Source organism: Dasypus novemcinctus, chromosome 1 (genome assembly GCF_030445035.2).
Source record: "Dasypus novemcinctus isolate mDasNov1 chromosome 1, mDasNov1.1.hap2, whole genome shotgun sequence".
NCBI classification, from domain to species: Eukaryota; Metazoa; Chordata; class Mammalia; order Cingulata; family Dasypodidae; genus Dasypus; species Dasypus novemcinctus.
This window is the reverse complement of record NC_080673.1, coordinates 173,168,681-173,189,965: the sequence shown is the minus strand read 5'-3', so window position 1 is coordinate 173,189,965 and position 21,285 is coordinate 173,168,681.

The following is a 21,285-nucleotide window of genomic DNA, read 5'->3' as shown; positions in this document are numbered from 1 at the left end:
ATTGCAGTTTGGGAGACAATGTCATAGTATTAAAAATAAGAATATAAGATTATTTTTAAAATATCTTCATAATGATTTGTGTGGTCACCCCAAAATTTCTTTAAACATAGACATGAATGAAAAGTTGTAAATAAAAGTTTATGTCCCAATGACATCTGCACATCTTAGAAATAAGATATGTATAATCTCTACAATACTAATTTCTGGTTTTGTGATATTGGGTAAATAATTTAACAATGTTTCTGTTTCTTCATCTTTATAGTGAGAGTAATAGTAATTTCTTATCATAGTCATCAGATTTTGCCAGTGTTACTAGTGGTAAAGCCATAAAAAATATATACTGCTCAACAGATAAATCATGGTGGTGGTGAAGATAACTATGATGATGAAGATGATGGTGAAGTGTCTACTGAAATGTCTTGCAAAAACAATGCCAAATAACTATTTATTAAATGAACAAATAAATGAGTAAATATGAGGTGCATAAGATCCAAACCTAAGACAAACAACATATTCATCAGCATATTGTTTACAATAAGCAATAGTCAACTAAATTGCCTTAAGTTATCACAGGTAACTACTCTGATTTTCACTTCATTATTGATATTGGGGATATAAATTTTTCCTTCATCTTCCACTCACAAAAGTTTCAAGTCTAAAAATGTGCCATGGAATGAATACCCGGGAGAACTATGAACCTAAGAATACTTTTGTTGTTGAAAATATTTCTTAAGCTGAAATGTAATTTTTTCTCTATTAAGAAATTTTAAGTTATTGACATATACAACTAAGATGCTCCTTATGTCCAAAATAAAATAAAATTAAGGAAGGACATAGTTGATTGTTAACTTGGAAAATGTTTTCATTTAAACTGAAATATATATATTTATATATACATATATATATCCCAAATTAATCTCATAGCAAATCCAATAGGAAAAATCAAACCACAATAAGACAATAATAAGAGTCAACTAATAAGAAATAATGTGGATAATGGGCAACATTGTTAACAAATTAGTTGATGTTTGAAAGAAACAATGTAATATATAGCTGATCCACTAAAATGTGTGACATTTTGTGTGACTAACAAATCATTCTTGTGATATGTATTTTAAGTTAGATTTTCATTTCTTATTTATTCAATATAGTTATTCAAAAAGATTGCTAGATCTCTCCCTATAAATCCTACTTATCTCATGTATTTTCATGGTATGTTCTGAAGAAAAGATGGAAAGGAAAATATGTGTCAAAAACCATTTGGTAGATTATATATTTGACTTGGATATGTGTATGAATAATATTTCCAATGAATTTCAATGTATCATAAATTCAGAGAAAAGTGTTTCAATTTTAAAAATAAATAGCTGCTGGTCTCAATATAATTTAATATAAGCTTGTGCTTCTTTTCCATTTTATTTTAATTCTTTCCTTGATGTTTCCAGATGACCTTTAGCAAGTACAATTTTCTGAGCATTTGTCACTTTTGTCTAGTATGTATTTTCTGCTTCTCTTGCTAACGAATATGCTAAATTTTTCTTCATACTTTCATTTATTCATTTTTGCTGATATACCATTTATTAAATGCCTATTAAATGCTTTACGTTGTTCTACATACTTTCACTTTGGCAACTGAAATTCAAATTACTCAAAATTTACCCTAAACTTCCTCTTCTTTTAATATTTACTTTGGAGTAGAAAGCTTGTGCCTGATTTACTGAATGTTACTTCCAAACACCTCAATATACAATCTAGAAACCTCAAGTCATCATTTCCAATTTTCTTATAGCCTATATTCTATGCATTATCACATTCTACCTCTTTTAATACCTAAAAATTATAGAATTTATGCTTTTCTTCATCTCCATTGATAACAAACTAGTCCATTCCATGTAGTCTTTTCCTAAACAACTGTATTCTTTGTTAGTGATTTCCCTGAATGCGTTCTTCTGCAATTAAAGTAGCATGTATAAAATGGAAATACAAATACACTCCACCATTGGACTGCTATAAAGTTTTAGCTGCTTTCCTTTTATATAAAGGCTGCCATCTTTAATATGACTTATAAGAATGTGCATAATTTGACCCTAGCCTATTTTTGCTTGTTTTACCATATCTTCTGTACTGCCCCCAATCCATTATTCACGTTACAGACTTACTGGCATTTTTTTCCAGTTTTTCAAATGCTTTCTATCCTTCTTTTCCTAAATACAATCTACCAGTCTATTTCTTCTTCCTGCTATGAATTTTTCCCCTTTTCTATCACCTACCTAATTGTCACCAATTCTTCATAATTCAATTCAATCTCATTGGGAACGCTTTATCCAAATCTCTAGACTTAGTCCACACCCTGTGATGTACGCTCTCCTAGCAGCTGTAATTTTCTTAAACATTAGTTATTGCTATTTTAAGAAAATAATTATGTAATTGGTTCTTTGATTTCTCTCTCTTCTTCTACAATCAAAGCTCAAAACGTGCTTTTTGCCTTGTTCAATCTGTAAATGCAGGGACAAGCTTGGTGTCTTGTAAACTGTTGTTGATTAGTAAATATGTGGCAAATAAATAAATGGATATGTAATGTAATATATAACCTTATTTTCCTTTGCAGTTATGAACATAGAGTGTAATTCATTATTCCTTAAATAAATGTGTTGAGGGATATAGACAGGAGAGCATGCAAAATAGTAAACGTTTCTCAACTGGTTTTAGATTCCTGTTTCTCTGAATTTTAAACTTAGCTAGCATCTCTCCTACTCCCTGCTCATCCCTTCTCCCTTGCACATCACCTATACCAATATAGGCATACATACTTATATTTATGATGCACAGCCTCAAGAATATAAAAGGGAATGTGATAATCACAATGAGCAAGAAAGTTTTCACCTTGATTTCAGCAATTAAAAGGGTGGTCTAAAACTTTCCAATTATATGGCTAAATCTACACACAGCAATCAGTTTATTGTTTTCTCAGTTGAATATTTATTTTGCTAAGTAAACCATTTGATAGTTTTAACAAATGAATGAAGTCAAAATACTTAACAATTTTTAATAGAGGCAAAATCGAATACAAATAAAGACTTTTCTCTCCACCTTGGAAACTTCAGGTCTAATGCTGAAATATGTTGTTCACCCAGTTCATTCGCTTCAAGACTTTACTTTTTAAACCCAGATAATAATAAGCATGTGTAATGTGACCATCTGGTAATTTTTTAAAAAGGCCAAACTACTGTGTTAGGCAAAACATTTAGGCTTAACTTCTGCCAAGGCAATTTTCTTTTTATGTAAGGAATGATGTTCTTCTGTCATGATCTGGGCAGCATTTTAAAGAATTCCTGAAAATGATTGAAAAATAGTGCTCTTGCCCTTCTTGAACATCCTTGGTGCCTCTAAAAATGGATTGAAAAGGTAGAAACTTAGAGGTACAGTAGTCAGCTGGGATTTTGTATCCACTCACCTGCCTACTGCCTTCTATTTTATAACCCCCAGATTTTCTTATTTTGATGAATTTGCTTGGTCTCCCCCTTAGTTTGATAAAATTTAAGATCTCTAAAAATGAAAACAAATAGAGGACTTGAAAACTCTAGGAAGACAAAAAGCAAGCATTTGGGAAAGTAGATTACTATTGATCCTACTAAGAAGCAAGGGCTGCTGGGGAAGGCAATTGAGTTCATGGAAGTGGCTAGTAATTAAAGTCATGTGCTACATTATCTTCCTGATGTTTATGTCTCAGATTTTTGTTTGCTTGTTTATTTTCTTTATTTTTTCATGTATCTTCTTTCATCACTTAAAATATAAATTTTATATTGTCTTGTTTCTCCTTCTCCTTCTTTCCTTCCAAAGATGTTCTCAAGAAAATCTAAGCCGTCTCCACATTTTTAACGATTATTATTTTTCTTAATTCATCTCTAATTTTATGTCTCTTTAAATGATTTAACTCTTGACCCCAGGTATTACATTTGTATTTGCCTAATAAACATTTCTTCTCAGATATTTTATAATTAGCTGAAATTCAGCATGTCCAAGTGACACCCAAACTTTCCTTATCTCAGAAAATGACTGGATGATGTCTAATCTAGTCTGGGGTAATCCTACAAAGTAGATAGAGTTAGGGAATTATTTCAATGGTCTAAATCATGTTTCTCAACCTCAACACTACAGAAATTTGGGCCCTAATTCTTTGTTGTGGGAGAATGTGGGATATTTAGTATCATCTTTGGTCTCTACCCACTATATTCCAGTAATATCCACCCACCCCTGAGTTAGGGCAACCAAAATTGTCTCTAGATATTACCAAATATTCTCTTCAGGGCAAAATCACCCTTTTGTGGGAACTACTGGTACAGATAATAAATCTCTGTATTAGGACAGCAACAGTGAAAATATAGAGGAAAATGAGGTCATGAGGTAATTTTAGAAGAGGAAGCAATGGGATTAATGACTGACTATACGAAGTTGGGAGAAGGAAGACTTTTTGATTTTCTTTCAGTTGATTTTATTAAAGAGCTAAGTTTCATTGTCAACATGTATCTTTATATTCCATGTCTTTCTTCACAGTATTTCCTTTACCCAGACTTCTCTTTGCCCTCCCCATATATGCTTAAAAAATCTCAATTCATCTTTCAAGGCCTAATTCAAATAGCACTCATCACCACTGTGATTTTTTTTCTCTACCTTTGAATTCTAACACAGAAATATTCTTCCTTCTTTGAGCTATTAGTTATTACTAAATATTTTGTTGTGAGTCAATTTCTGTGTCCTCAAAGTAGAACCTAGTGTCATGTTTATATCATTTCACAACTTACAGTGACTGTAATGTAGTAAGTGCTTATAATGTTGACTTTCTTTGTAAATAGTATACAGAACAGTAACTTTTCAGAATGTACAATTATCATAGACTGTCAATATACCAATACAGTAATATTGATCAATATAATATGAAATAATATGCTGTATGTATTTATTTTCTATAGTGTGTATGTATTATTTTCAAGCATTTGCTTGACTAGAGCTGAGAAAATATTATATAGAAATATAAAGCAATTAAATTTATACAAAAATAAGACAGAATTTTATGTGTAATCCAATAACCATTTCATAAAAAGCAGCAAAATATATTGTCAAAAGTAACTGATAGGGCATAAAGTGCTTCTCCAAGAAGCAGAAATTATCTTTGACATTATTTAATTTCATTTTCTTAAAGCTGTCCTTTGTTTGATTATAAATTGTGGGCTTGAGCTAAAACAAATAGGGGTCGAGATATACAGAGAGTCTTAGGAATATTTAGAAAAAGGAAAATTCTGAAACTTCTATCTATATATATTTGACTAAGTTTTCCAGGAAATACATGAAGAGTCATATACTTCAGAAAAATAGTTATAAAACTTAGCAAAACAATATAATCAATTCATTATACTTATTATAAAGAACTAAAATGAATTTTGGGAACCAACATAATTAAAAGCAACTTTTACAAAGCTTTGAAAAATGCTTGAGTCTAGAAAGTTGTCTTTTTCACATAGTCTCATATCATAGTAACCCTACTGTGATATCGAGAATTATTTCAGTAAAGGAAGTAGAACTTGACTTTCTTTAATGTAAAAAAAAAAATGTTTTCTCTTCTGGCTATAATAGAACATTATAATGGCATTTTGGGGCTACATAATCTCAGAAAGTCTAATTTTTTAGTTTAAAAATAGTTTTATATCTTTAATATTTAAAATATAAAGAAAATACTTTCATTACCTAACAGAATTCCTGATTACCTTATCAATATATATTAACTGTATAATATTTGCATTGTTTAAATATCAAGATGCAAAAATAATTTCACCTAAATTAAAATTTAAAGTTAAATGCTACTTTTGTCTATATAGCACCAGAACATGAGCTTAGTTGAACTTTCTGACTCAATTGGAAAAAAATCAAAATATTATGTTGATTTTTTAATAGAATAAAACCAGGCACATTATTACCCAGGCACATTATTTAAAATAATTGATAATAGAGAAACACTATGTATTTGCATTAATAATTTAAAAATATATTCTAGTCAGTTAGGCATAAAGAACATTCTCAATATGCAAATGTACCAATTGTTTTTCATTCTCTGTTCATCTGACACCACAAAAATCCCTTAGATCAAATTCAATGTACAGATTTTAAAATCAGTCATGCTTTTTAAAATCTCAGCAATAGTAAAAGAAAGATTTCTGGCTCTTACAATTCACCTTTCCACATAATCAGTACATATATCCTGGCTCTATAAAATGGAGAGACATCAGTTGGTAGTTGTTGTTTTTTGTTTTTTTTTTTAATTAAGAGCACAGGGTTTGTTGTTTGACTTAAGTTTGAGTTCCCTTTCTACCCTTTGATATTATATGGTCTTGACAAGTTGGGTCACTGATCTTAGCATCAGTTTTCTCATTTTTGAAAATACCTCTTATAATTAAATGCTGTTGGGAAGAATTAAAAAGACACTGCATTGAAGTGCTTAACTTAATGATTGGCTCATAGTAAGCTTTACATAAATATTAGTGATAATTAGTATTAGATTACTGGTATAGCAAACTTCAGGGTTATAAAATCTTCCAAAGCCTGCAATATTGAAATCCTATGTAAACTTTTAGATGTTCCAGATAAAAATAATGTTTTGAATACAGAACACAATGGCCCAAATAAGAACTGAGGCACAGTACACACACATACAGATGCACGAATATAGGAGTTGTCTTTGTGTGTTTATGTCATATGAACACGTATAAGTTAGTTTTATTTTTCAAGAAACTTGTGTGTTAATTTATGAAGTTTGAATTTTATTCAAATCCTTAGAGGTAATCTTTGAGGGAGACTTCAAGTGGGAAGTTTTGTACTTAGAGCTGCGCTTGAAAAAGAAATATCTAGATGTGCAGAGGACAGTTTGGGAAGAATGATGTAGGAAGGAGAGATATCAGCATATTTAGAAGGAATATATATAGATGCCCAAAGGCTGCAGGAATGGAGAGACTGATCAGAATTAAAACAAACAAAAGTTGTTAAATAGACAGAACAAGGTTCGGTGACTTAAATGTGATAGGGTGATACGCATAATTAAAAGTGTCATAATTCCCAGGTAAAATTTGCCCAGGCCATTAAGTGCTGAGAATCTGGGAATATTCTGGTGATATAAACTACTTCTTGTACAATTCCTAAGCTCCAGGACATCTCTTTTTTAGCAAGAGTTATATATATATATATAGTAATAAATGGACAGAAATATAGTTAATTTAACATTATTAGAGAAATTTGACTCATGTTAAAAACAGCAAAATATCATGTTTCATGGAATTTTACCTCCTTTGTGAGCAAAGCTAAAGGTATGCGATTTACAACAAAACCTATAATTTTGATTGTTCTCCCTTTTCAATGAATCAGTATGCTCAGGTATACATACAACTAATTTTTGAATGTTGATTTTTCTCCATTCATAGCTAAACCTCTGAGTATTTTTACAAAACTCTTATAATTCAGCAGCTACTTATTGATATTTAACAAGCCACAATATTACTGTGAGTATAAAAATGATATTATTAATTGTACTTGAAAACCCTTTAAAATAATTATTGCAGTAACACTCACCATGCAATATTGATCAATATTATTAAAGATATAAGTAAACTCATCTAAAAAACTCTGTAATGCAACAACACCAGACAATTAAATACTATTATTAGGAATTTTGAGGAATATATTCCTAATTTGATCTATTTGTGAATTTGTGGCAAAATAATGCATATCTAACTAAGTACCAATATTTGTGACTTAAAAATCCAATTTGGTAAGATTATCTTTATTAAAAATACTTTCAGACCGAATTAGCTTCACAAGTATGCAACCTGTGCAGTTGAACAGTGTTACACACTCAGAATGGCCACATATTTGGCATTTGGTTAAATATTCTGCTGTTGCTCTCTTGCCATCCTTAATGCTATTTTAGCAAGTAGTTCTGAGTTTCATTGGTCCTGAAATTATGGAACCAGTCTACTTTGGGAACTTTAAAATTCATCCCCAAATTCATGTTTTTTGCTTCTAGTCTTTTCACTTTTTTCTATGAGCTTTATAAAATACCTTGTTTTTTCTAGTTCTTGAAGTAGCTTAAAGAGTAAGAAGAGAATATTGAAAAATTGTGGACTGTGCTTTCCAGGAAAATATTTTTCTTAATTTAAAAATAATACCCTATAAAACAATAAAATAAATTAAATGAATAAAATAATTTTTAAAAATTCCCCTAAGAAGAAGTGAACATAAAATTATGATCTGGGGCCAATTCCAGACAATTTAAAGTAAAAAAGAAATGATTATTAGTATAGCTGAAGCCTTATAATCTGGATAAGTTAGTAACATATGGTAATTTTACACAATATAAATACTTCAATCTCACTTAATAAAAATAAAACATACTGAGTGTTAATGATTAATTATGACTTAATGGGCCAACATAGCTCTTTAAAGAGGCGATTGGATATATGAATGCCATAATACTCATTTAATAAAAGACCAATCATCTTTATGATTCTAAAGAGCTTACAAATTACACTTATGATTAATAATATAGCTTAATTTCTTTCTTTTATTACTTATCTCTCTTAATTTCATAGCAATTATTGCCATTACAACCCAAGAGTAATAACTGCTTTATTTGTTAATTAAGTACTTATTTTGGGCACTTCATTTCAAGTGTTAACAAATTGTTACTAATTTTCTTACTAAAAAAAGAAAATTTTTGTAATTCAGAGGGACAGCCTAGATAACTTATTGAAAAATTAGAGAAAACATTCTTTCTTTGACTATAGATAGTTTTGTCAAAAATAGTTTTTCTCTAATTTTTCAATAACATATCTAGGCTGCCCCTCTGAATTACAAATAGTTACCCGATGTTTTAAGGTACCACTGAATGTATGCTGCCGCATTTATCACTGGGCAATCTGTAGATCCAAGTGCCATTTTCAGAACTCTAAACATTTTATTAAATTTGCTAAGTAATTATATGTACTCATGATAATTTCAATTCCACAGTGCAAATCAGCACAGGTGTGCCTAGCAGTTATATTTCTTCATCCACAGAGCCCCTGCTGTACATAATGCATCCACAAGTAATTTCCTTTTATTCACTTAATTGCTTGGGGCAGCCTGAGCCACTCTTTTCTCCTAATTTGATGGTTTCCATTGTTGTTTCAGAGAAAACAAAATAGTCTGGTGAGAAGCCACTTATAATTACAAGAATTGAAATACAAGCACACTCATGACTAATAGAGACTCAGAGTACCTCGGAGCCTTTGCACATATATCTCTGTGAAATAAACAATTTGAGAAACTCCAACAGCCCATAATCAGCGAGCTAGAAACAAGAGGAAAGAAATGCAAAATGAAAGAGATGACTCTTTCCTTTAAAAAGATTATGAAGCTTACTTTTCATATAATGACACCAAAATACAAAGCAATCTTGTAACAATTCTTATTTTTTGTGTTGTGGCACTATAATTAGACTCATTTCTTTCCCATTTATGTTCCAAAGATTCATTTGTTTTTGATTCTAGTGTTGTTGATCTTCTTGGAGTTCCTCAAACTTGTACTTTCTCTAATGACTTTATACTTGCACATTCTGTTTCATGTGACTAAAGTGCAAAGGATCAGATTTTACCTTATGCTTTTAGATAGGCTCACTTATGCATTTTAAGTAAATGAATGATTTCATGGGTGAATATTGCTTTTAACACCTTTGAAATGATGAAGAGATGATAACTAGTAGTTCCTACAGTGTATATTTTAAGTTTCAAGATTAATACAATTATTTAATGAGTTCATTTTACTGTACTCCGTACTATATATATATATATGAAAAAGTGAAAGTTAATGCTCTGATGTTTTTAAAGGAACAGAACTCAATATATTCAAAAGAATTTCATGAAAGGAAACATAATATAAGAAGCAGTTTGCTTCTGGAAAGCTCAATTACCATGGAAAGTAAAATGCTGTGACTGAAGAAACAGGTTTCCCTAGAACAAAGGAAATGACTACATAATTTGAAATACGGCTTGCACCTGCATGAGTGAGACATAACTTTTGATTTCATTAATCTTTGTCGCTCTTAGCAACATTTTGGGTATTGTGTTACATTAAGAGAGGAAAGCAACATTGACTGGTGGAATGCCGAACACCTGTTTAATGCAGTAATTTTTCTTGTTTCCCATTTAATTTTTTTAACTGATGATATTTAGGCTATGGATCTGCATTTACCAGGAAACAGTGCACACACAAAGGAAATGCTAAAATTATTTCCTATATCGTTATTAGAATAGCTGAAAAATCACCCTTGTCCAATACCATAGATGGTCCTCTAGTCATTCAAAAGTGCTTTTTCTTAAGATTTTGTAGATTGTCAGATCTTCTGAGAACCAGTTTAAATACAAGAACTCCTTGTCCAGAAATGTACAAACAGATCTCAGAACCTCCATGTTATTTCAAAGGGGCAAAGTCTTCTTAAAGCCCTATTTGAGAGTCCATAGATTCCAGGAAATGATATTTTATTAAAACAGCTACTTCATGAACACAGCTGTCATTACAGCTTCTACAGTGCTTCATTCTTCTTGTACCCTCAAAATCACTCTCTGCTTCAATAGTTTCTTTGGGTAGAGTTAGCATATGGCCAAAACAAATCTCTTTTTACTCTCATTTGGAACTACAAGTACGAAAAAGTAATGGGTCATGCCATTAAATTTTGTTCACCAAATCTTTGAAATTCTTTATAATTATTTTTCTGGGTATACCATAACTTACTTAACCATTATTTCAGTGTTCAGAACTTTGAAATGTTCTTTTAAATAAATGTGCAAGTCACTGATTATAGCCTTTCTATAAATTCTTAGGACTGGAATTAATTGTCAAAAAGCATGTCTATGGTAAAGTTCTTAATGCTTATTGCCAAATTCCTCTCCAGAATATACTAAGAACTTATACACCCACCAGTGATTTGAGAGAAAGTCCAAGTATGTTCAATAGCTTAACAATATCCACAATTGCCATTGAAAAAAAAAAAAAGAGGGAAGCAAGCAAAAAAAAAAAAAGAAAAGAAAGAAAATTTACTGTAAACCATATTAAAATGGAAAATTTCCATGTGAAGGCCTATAATGGGACCCCGACTAATAAAATAGATAGTAGATTTTGTGACAGTTATAAGGAAAATGTGAATCCAAATTTTATATGACTAATTTTTCTGATGACCATCCATAATAGCTTAGGCCAAAATATGAAGACAATTCTTTAAGGAATTAAGGCAAAATATTAAGCCATTTAGGCTTACAATAGAAAAATGAAATGTATAATTGAGACTTACATTAGTTTAAGGTATAGACTTACCTCCTTAAATATCACTTTTATTGGGAATGATTTACTGCAGGAAGAATTGTTGATTAAATGTTTTGCTAAGGTTTTTATTGTATGTTCCTGCTTCATGAGTATCATTAAGCTCTGGGAGTCAAGAGTGCCTACAACTGCATGCAGGAGAATTGCATCAATCATCCATGTGGAATCTAAGCCCCCTCTTGATGTAGAGGGGGACTGGACATAACCATCCCAGGGTCCACAGGATGAAGGAATAGAGTATGGATTAGAGTGGACTTACTGGTGTTCTGCTGGGGAACTATTGTGATCAGTAAGGGAAGAAATTGTAGTGAGGTGGAGAGGGTGGCCACGGTGGCTGCTGATGATAGGGAGATGGAAGAAGAGATATGGTGTGGGGGCATTTTCAGGATTTGGAGTTGTCCTGGGTGGTGCTGCAGGGATGGATACTGGATGTTTTATGTCCTGCCGTGGCCCACTGGGTGGACTGGGGGAGAATGTGGACTACAATGTGGACCACTGTCCATGTGGTGCAGATGTGTTCCAGGATGTATTCACCAGGTGCAGTGGATGTGCCATAATGATGGAAAAGGTTGTTGATGTAGGAGAAGTGCGGTGGGTGGGGTGGAGGGTATATGGGGACCCCATATTTTTTAATGCAATGTTTAAAAGAAAATAAAGGAGGAAAAAAAATATAGGGGAACTTAGGGAAAGGAGTAAGAAAGTCCTTCCACAGTTGGATTTTTAGTTTCAAAGAACTTCTATGTGACACCTGAGGCTTAGTTCAGGAAACATTTCCAGATGCTTTATATTTGCTTGATATGGACATTCAGATAGGCTCTAGCTATACAAATGAGGATTCTCATGTCCAAAAATATGTTTCTAAGTGCCTAGCTCTGGACTAGGCACCATAATTAGAGACGTAGGTAATTTTAATATGAACATGTTACAGATTCTGTTCTACATGTAAACTCATATGTGAGTTTATAATCTAGAGTAGCTGAGAAGGTAAGACATGCATTTAATCACGTGCACTCAGGAAGAGAAGTGCTAAATGACAGAATATATATGTTTTGTCATTTACATATGATTAGAGATTTATGTGTATGTATTTGTTTGTAGTTTTAAAATTTTAGCAAGCTATTTTTTCTTTTAGTCTTTACTCCCTTTTCCTTTTAATGCATTAACTTTACTTTCACTTCTCTATACATCACTAAGTTTCAGAGTAATTACTCTTCTGTGGCTATTTTATTACTTCTCTCCTCAAGAAGAAACATGTTGTCTATTCATATAGTTTGTCTTTTTCTACATTTAATTTACTCAGATCTCTTTACTATACACTCTCAAGGTGAATTTTATGCATTCAGAATAATTCTTCTATATTATAAAGTGACATCATGCAAGTTTCAACTTCTATGGTTACAGAAGAAAGACCTTGTGTTGCTATGTGGTAAGTATATTTTGTCATTTGGCAAAAGCACATCTTTCTTTCTCCCTAAAGGAGGTTGCGGCTTTTTATTTTTTCACGTATTTGCTACATCCAGTCCATACTGAAACACGCAAAGGGATAATGTCCTGGTATTATGCTTTGTTTGCTTCCCCCCCCCCCCAAATAGCTTCTGATAACATTGTGAAATAATTCTAGTAATTAATTCTTAAGCAAAATTGGCATCATAAATAAGTTTCAGTCATTCTATTACCAATATTCTGGTGAGATTCATTATAATTAATGAACCAAGAAATTATTTTATTACAAATATAAAGAGCATTAAAACTATTATGTGTAACTTGCCAGGTTATCTGAGCTAGCATGGGTTCTCTAAGCCAAAAGGAAACTTCAGCAGTAGAACAGTCATAATGAGGTGGAAAGTGGTTTTAGAGAGAGAGAGTGCCAAGATGGAGTCAGCCTGAATCTCTTTCTGCTTAGCATATGAAATTGGCTGTCACTGTGCTAAGCATAAGCCTGGCTAAAGGGAAACCATGGCACTAAGTGTGCAAAGTGACATTTCTCTTTTTTCCCAATAAGGAAAAATGTTATTAGCTCCCTCAAAACATGAAGGAAAGGGTCAAACCAAAAAAGCCCAATAAAATGTTAAGGTATGTAGGTCAGGAACTCTTTTGAAGGATCTCTTATAAGGAGAAAAATAGCAAAGGAATGCACATTAATAATTTTCTGCCATTTTAGGAGCTTACCAGACCCCACAGCCAACACATCGACTCTAAGTTAAAACTTTCCTATATACAAAAGAAAATTATAAATAACCAAAAAAAGCTAAATGTTACATTTTCTTCTCTAGGCCTAGATCTCTAGTGAGAACATAAGCAAAGCCTGAGTGGTTAAAAGGACCTAACATCGTACAAGAAAACCAGACACTCTTGGAAGGGTGTGATCTCACTGAACCATAGTTGAATTTCTGACGACATTATTAGCTTTTAAATTCTCTTTAAAAATTCTTAAATTCATTGGTTCATATAATAATTCAGCAAAAGTATAATATCAGGCACTATTTGTACATAAGATTTAGAATATTCTGTTTCTTATAATTCACAATTTGATGTGCGAAGCCATTTCCATCCATCTTAGATAGCATTTAGGGTGCTTTAATCTCCTTTCCAAACTGCCTTTCTGCATGAGAAGAATTAGATTACAAATCTCATATACTTGCTTCAAACATATACTAGGCAGAGGAGCCCATGCTTGTTGCACACAATATATCCAGAGAAACATTCTTTTCCTTTAAGCTTGTTTACAAACCATTATTAACATGATAGTACCAGAGGGGATAGTACCAGAGGGGATGAAGTTTTATCATTACTAGTTTATTCTCTACTTCTTAATGGAGAATTCTATGTCTCCCTTCTCCACCAAATATCATCTAAAATATATCACACAATTTTAAAAATTCCTATTAAAAAGATTGATATAGTCAGTCAAATGTGCATAACCCCCATCCCACAAAGAACTTTAAAAATACAACCCATATGGATGGACATGTTAAGGGGAAACAGGAAAAATTAAATGAAAACATCAGAAGAGAAAGGAAGTTCCCACAGTTGAATAATTTTTCGTGATTATGCCATTAATGATCTTCCAATAAATAACAGTAATTATTTTGGCATTAAGTTTCTGACTTACTCCAAAAATAAAAGCTGATGACTCCTCAGGGACATGAACTAAGCAGAGAGAAGTTCAACCTCACACCAGCTGAGCAGGCAGAATATGTTAAAATAGCCTGCTGTAAAATTGGAGTAAGAATGTGTGAGAGGGAGATTGCCAATTCTTGTGATTTTGTGGACATTAAATATTATTTGAAATAAGAGTTGACATTCAAGGTTTTATAAGTCACCTATGACACACAGCAGAAAACACTATTAGACCAGTGTTTCTCAATCTTTTTTTTCGATTATTAAAATTATTCCCCCCTACAACTGAAGCCTTTTTTTTTAAAGATGAATTTTATTGTATCTTTAAAATAGCACATATAGGTCTGGAATCTTGTTGTTCCCATTGCTGCACAACTCTTAGATTTTATTCATCAGCCTGATGAACTGTTCCTTTTTCAGAGACATAAATCCCATCCAAAAATTTTCTTATATCCTTGTTTTTAACTGTTGTGGCTTGTTGAATCAAAGCAGCTGAATTTGATACAAGTCCAATATAATTTCCTTCAAGAATTAACTCATCTTTCTGGGCTTGAGATAATGAACAAGCAACACCTGCCCTCATCAGAACAATTTTTTTCCAAATTGTTGTATCTCTTGTGATTTTAATATTGTAGATATTCATTCTATTTGTTTATGTATGGTATTTATATCTGTGCTTTATACATAAGAAGAACAAAATTTTATTCACACCCCCCCCACCACAGCTATTTTTTTGACCCCTTGGGAACAATATTATTCTAACTAAGAATCAAAAGATTTTCTACTCGTCTGACCCATGGGACTTAAACCGTCTCTCACTTAGAAGCAGAGTGGATCATCACTCCTAAATCTTCAAGATTGAGGAATGAAAATCGTAAGTGGGAGATGCAACTGTGGACTGAAGTACACTTATTATTAGTCTAGTAATGGAAGAACTTGTAACACTGATATAAAGAGAGAGGTCACCAGGGGTTCTGAGGGGAGGGAGAAGAAAGAATACTTTGTAACATGGGGCATTTGGGGGACATTGGAATTGTTCCGTATGATATGCAATGATACCATTAAACATTTTGTTAAAACCTATAAAATTCTATGGTGCAAAGTGTAAACCATAATGTAAAATATAGACCATAGTTAGTAGCAATGCTTCAATATTTGTTCATCAATTGTAACAAATGTATCATACGAATGGAGGATGTTAATAGGGGAAAATTGAGAAGGGGAGAAGTTGTGGCTTATGGGAATCCCCTATATTTTCAATGTGACTTTTATATAATCTAAAATACCTTTAAAAATCAATTTTTAAAAAATCAAAAGATTATTTTGATGGGGAAAATTAGTGATTATAGGAGTATCTTTTGGGGGTGGGGTCTAGATAATTGCTAACATATTCACCTTTCTTGGCTAAGGATAACTTTCAATGAAAAATTCTATTTCTCTGAAAAATCATTTCTGGTAACCTTATAAATGTTTTAATCTGTAAGCTAATGAGCCATTTCACACATTTTAACAGTGTGTTTGTTGGTTTTTAAATCCTTTTATCATATGCTTAACAGACCTGTCCAAATTCCTTAAAAATGAAATCAGCAAAAGATGTACCCCAATACTCAAGTAAAATTGAAATATTTTCTATTTTTTAGAATTAATTATAGTATCTCATGTCATCTGGGAGATTAATGAGCCAATTTTCTGTAAAATGTATTATTAATCCTACCAATTATATATAAAATACCAAAATGTCTGATATCATGCATTATCTATTTAAATTAGGATAAGTAATTCAGTCAACTGAAAGGACTTGCTTTTTTTTCAACTTGGAATTCGTCACTGATGTACTTGGACCAAATGATTTTTTCTCTCTTAGATAAAGTCTACCTTAAAAATATTCCCTATATAGGCTTCATTCTGATAGTTATGAGACATTTTCATTCTTCTTTTAAAAAAAAAATATCCAATGCCTGTCAGGTCTCTAGAGCTTTCAGTCTGAAGTGAGCTTTAGAAAAGAAGAAAATCTTTAGGTGTACTGATGATTAATGAGAGAAGCTGAACACTGAATCACAGAGGAGAAAGAGGTTAACAGTTGTATATGCCTAACTGGATTATTATGGAGGAACTAGGAAATGTCACATATTGAGCAGATATCAGTTTAATTCAGATTTCCCTGACAGTTATTTATATGGCATCTCTTAGGCAATGAAATAAAGATATAAGGTATAAATTGAAAGTAAGTTGATAAAAATCTGTAAATACATAAAATCAGTGACAAAGGAGAAAGTGTATATTAGTAGTATATTTTAGTATTTCTCCCTACCTTTAAAGTATATGTCCAACTGTTATTCATATCACTTTTTCTTCTTTTTTCTTTTTTTTGCATTTAGAGAAAGAAGAAACTTAGAGAGAAAAGTAAAAGGAATTATCTGAGCAAAATGGTGTACTCTATGTGGCTTAATTAGTTTATTAATTTCTTTTTAGTCAGGTTGTAGTGCAAAATCTTTTACTCCACCAAGTACATGGTTCTCATTTGAAACAGTGCTCTTATTGTCCCCAGTACCACCACTCTCTGAGAAACACACCCTCCTCTCAGGCCTGCTCTGAGAAGCTGAGTCAGGAAGAGCGAAAGCAAGGAGAAATGACCCAAAAGGAAGGGGAAATGTCCCAAACCATACATGAATTATTTGGTTGATATTTAATATCTCCATACCCAATTATCCATCCCATTTTGTACTTCTTCATTTTCTACCGGGACTTGAGTTCTCTAAATTCATGTCCTATTTTTTTTTTGTCCTTGTCTTTCCTCTTCTATGCTTAGCAGTGAATCAAACAAAAATGAATGTAGCCAAATGCCAAGAGCAATTTTGAAACAGAAAAATAAAATCCCTGACATTTTAGGAATTAAGGTAAATGTAGATTCTATTTTTCATGTAATTCTCTTTTAATTCTCTTTCAATGACAACTGTACATAAAACTTTCAAACTATATTTTAGAATGTAGAATCAAATCTATATCATCTTGTTGAATACCATGGGTTACTTTATCCATTTTCAATATAAAGCAGTTTGACAATACATGATAAGCTAGGGCTGGAAATACAGTTGAATTGTATATAGAAATGGTTAACAAAAATCCTCAAGTATGTAAGGATGGAAATTAATCCAAAGGAAAAGCAGGAAGATTGCAAGTAAATTATACAGTCCAGGGTTGATTTCCTTCCTGTACCAAACAATCTAGATGATTTCTAAAATCTCCACAGAAAATGTGAACAAAATTATGAGGCAGAAAAAAAGATAAGAAATAATTAGACAAGCACATCTGTTAGTATACTGCAGCTCAAAGTACCTTAAAGAAGTTTGGAGGAACTGTAACCAGTATGCAATTGTATAACCAAAAGAAAAGGGAAGATGACTGAGATAATGTAATGTATTGCATATTGTGAGTTATAGACATCTTGGATATACTTAAATTTAAAATTTGATTGATTGGTATTCATGTGAAATTATAAAATAAATCAAATCATTAATACCCAAATGAAAGTAAATTATTTTGAGATTCATTTTATCTATTGAGGACCTAAATGGTCTTAATTGCGCCCAGTCATTTGGTACAAAAATTCCTTTTGTAAATACTTGGAGATCTTATGTAGTGTTGACTTTGAGGAACAAAGAAGGCTGATTTCAGAAATAAAGGGATAATGTTGTCCTTTAGTTTTAGGCCAGATATGTAAACAAAAAAAATACAGTTTATGGAAAACGAATTTCAGGCCAACATGAATGAAATTACAGCATTAATCCAAATGGGCTGGTAGGGGAAGAAGTGATTTTTGGAAAATAGAATTACTGACACAAAATTTTTGGAATTCTAGTGAAGATGATGGATGAATTAAATTTCCCTTTGAAGTGTTATCCTAATTGGGAACATATGTTCTTTATCTGAAGCCCACAAAATAGTAAAGTTATACAATAAAAATTCCTGCTATTGATTCTATAAACATCAGATGATTTTCTGATAAGAATCAGGACCCGATGTAGCTTTGTCTATGTTGAGAGAACACTTTTATCAATTACAAGGGAATATTTGACTTCTTAAGGCAATTAACCTGCTTTTAAGTATAAATATAAATATCTGTACTTGTTAATGCTAGTTTGCCTCTAACAAAAACTGGTTTGGTGCCAAGGTATCTGAACAAAAATACGAAAACGTAGGGTCTATTCTACTAGTCAAATAACTAAAGAAATGATACTTTTCATAGCCAAGCACTCACAGCTTCTCTTTTTCAAAGCTTAAATTTATCTTCCAAGATTTTAGAACTAAAGATCATCACTAAAAGTTTGTATTTATGTGCACAAATATAAAATACAAAAATTCAAAGTTTTCAGTCCTGTTCTTTTTCTGTTATTGTCACAATTCTAAAAAAACACAAATATGAATACACTCAGTAAAAACAACCTGTTCATTCACAGCTAGCCTTCTTTTTATCAGATTGGTCTGTCATCGTATAAATATATTTTTATTATTGGTATGCCATGTTTCTTTATAGTCATAACATCATCACTCAAGATACTAACTACTATGTGTGACATTCATGTCTTTAGACTGGCTTATGGTTTTACCGATTATTATACAATTATACATGATCCTTAAACTTCAATATCTGTATGTCCCTGATAATTTTTTAAAATGCGATCACCATTGTATGTCACCTTAGGAAATGAATAAACAGATATCTGCAATCCTGGCTTCCTTTGTCCTTTTTTCTTTATTACTAGGAGCATTGCTTTGGAAGAGTTCACAGAATATGTCAAAGACTAATCGTGATGTATTTGGCCATAAGGTGGATTGAATGTCTGTGATTAGACATTTGCATGTAAGATAATCAACAGTTTTCATTTAGGATTTAGCCTACAAGTCCTCACTATTTAGGATTGACCCTTGATTGGAACTATGTCTATGTACTGACATAATACAATTTTGAGCTATTCCCTTTTTATTTTGCATATTGAAAAATGACATTTATTAACTGTAAGTTATTGGTGACTTTTTTAAAAGTATGTAAGTTCTTAAGGAAATTTAGTATGAAATTTGACTTTTAAATAAGTTAGATATTTTGAAATTTTAAAAATCTGATATTGTTTTATTTTTTGTCTACTCAATGTAAAGTCTTTTAGGTAGAACAATATCCTATTATGGGACAGTACTTATTCACTCAAATGAAATATTTTGGTTAAATTTTTCAGTGAAAAATCCATACATATATTAATTCATGGTTTTATACTACATAAATTTGTTTCTTTTCAGAGTTGAGGAGGATGTAGTTGACATTAAGAGATGTCTGTCTACTCCACAAAAGCATGCCCATGAAAACAGCATACTCATGATATTCCCTCATTGGGAAATTACTCCTTCCTCATTCCAACCTTAAAATTCTAATGCTGTCAGAGAGGATTATAGTATCTGTTTTCATGTACAACAGTTACTGATCCAAAGAATTGATCCATGATCCAAGAATAGTCAATCAAAGTACATCTCTTAGATATTCCAAAGGAGCTGGAAAGTGTAGAGTTTTTTTTTTTTTTCTTTTTCTGATAGTAAAGATAGGAAGAATGGGTCCATATATGCCAGGGCCGCCTAAATAAGCTTGAATGAGAATGAATTTAGGGAAGCGGACTTGGCCTAGTGGTTAGGGCATCCGTCTACCACATGGGAGGTCCGCAGTTCAAACCCTGGGCCTCCTTGACCCGTGTGGAGCTGGCCCATGTGCAGTCCTGATGTGCGCAATGAGTGCCCTGCCACGCAGGGGTGTCCCCGGGTAGGGGAGCCCCACACTCAAGGAGAGCTGCCCAGTGAGAAAGAAAGTGCAGCCTGCCCAGGAATGGCGCTGTACACACAGAGCTGAAACAGCCAGATGACGCAACAAAAAAAGAAACACAGATTCCCATGCCGCTGACAACAAAGAAGAGGACAAAGAGAAACACGCAACAAATAGACACAGAGAACAGACAACTGGGGGTGGGGGGGAGAAATTTCAAAAAAATTTTTTAAAAAAAGAATGAAGTTAAGTAGAGAGGGAAGAGGTGAGAGGTAACGATACCACCACCTGCCTTTGAGTGTCGCTTTGAAAGCTTTCCTGAGGTCAGATCCACAAATGTCTTTTCTGCTTTTGACTTTCAGACTGATAAAACCCTCCTTTGTTGCATAACTTGTTAAAAATGGGCTTCTGCACTTTCAACTAATATAAGAAAGGCACAAAAACCTTAAACCTTGACCAAACAATAGAATTAAATAGAATTTAATAGAATAATCACAAAATTATCTCCCTTACTTTTGCAAAAGCATTACCTTGAAGCTAGACTGATACTTGGAATAAAAGAGTTCCCCTATAATGATACAATTTTATGTACAACTCCTTTTTATAAGCATTAAAATACATCCAGACTGAGGTATTAACTTTTTGAGATTGCTTTTAGTTTTGATGGATTTCTGTGGGGGGTTGGGGTGGAAAGGGAAAGGACATGTTGGGAAAATGAAAAAAGTGTGCTTATAAAGTTATTTTTATATTTTTACACAGAGCCTCAGTGTAATCACTCAATACTATAACTGATTTTTTAAATCCTTTTTACTTAAAATGATACGTAGAAATAGAGTGGATTATAAATTACCAAGTTCTTGGATGGTGAAAATGGGTTGTTATTGCTCATTGGGTACAGAGTTTCTGTTTGGGTAATTAAAAAATTTTGGATTTCGATGATGTAGTACAATATTATGAATGTAATT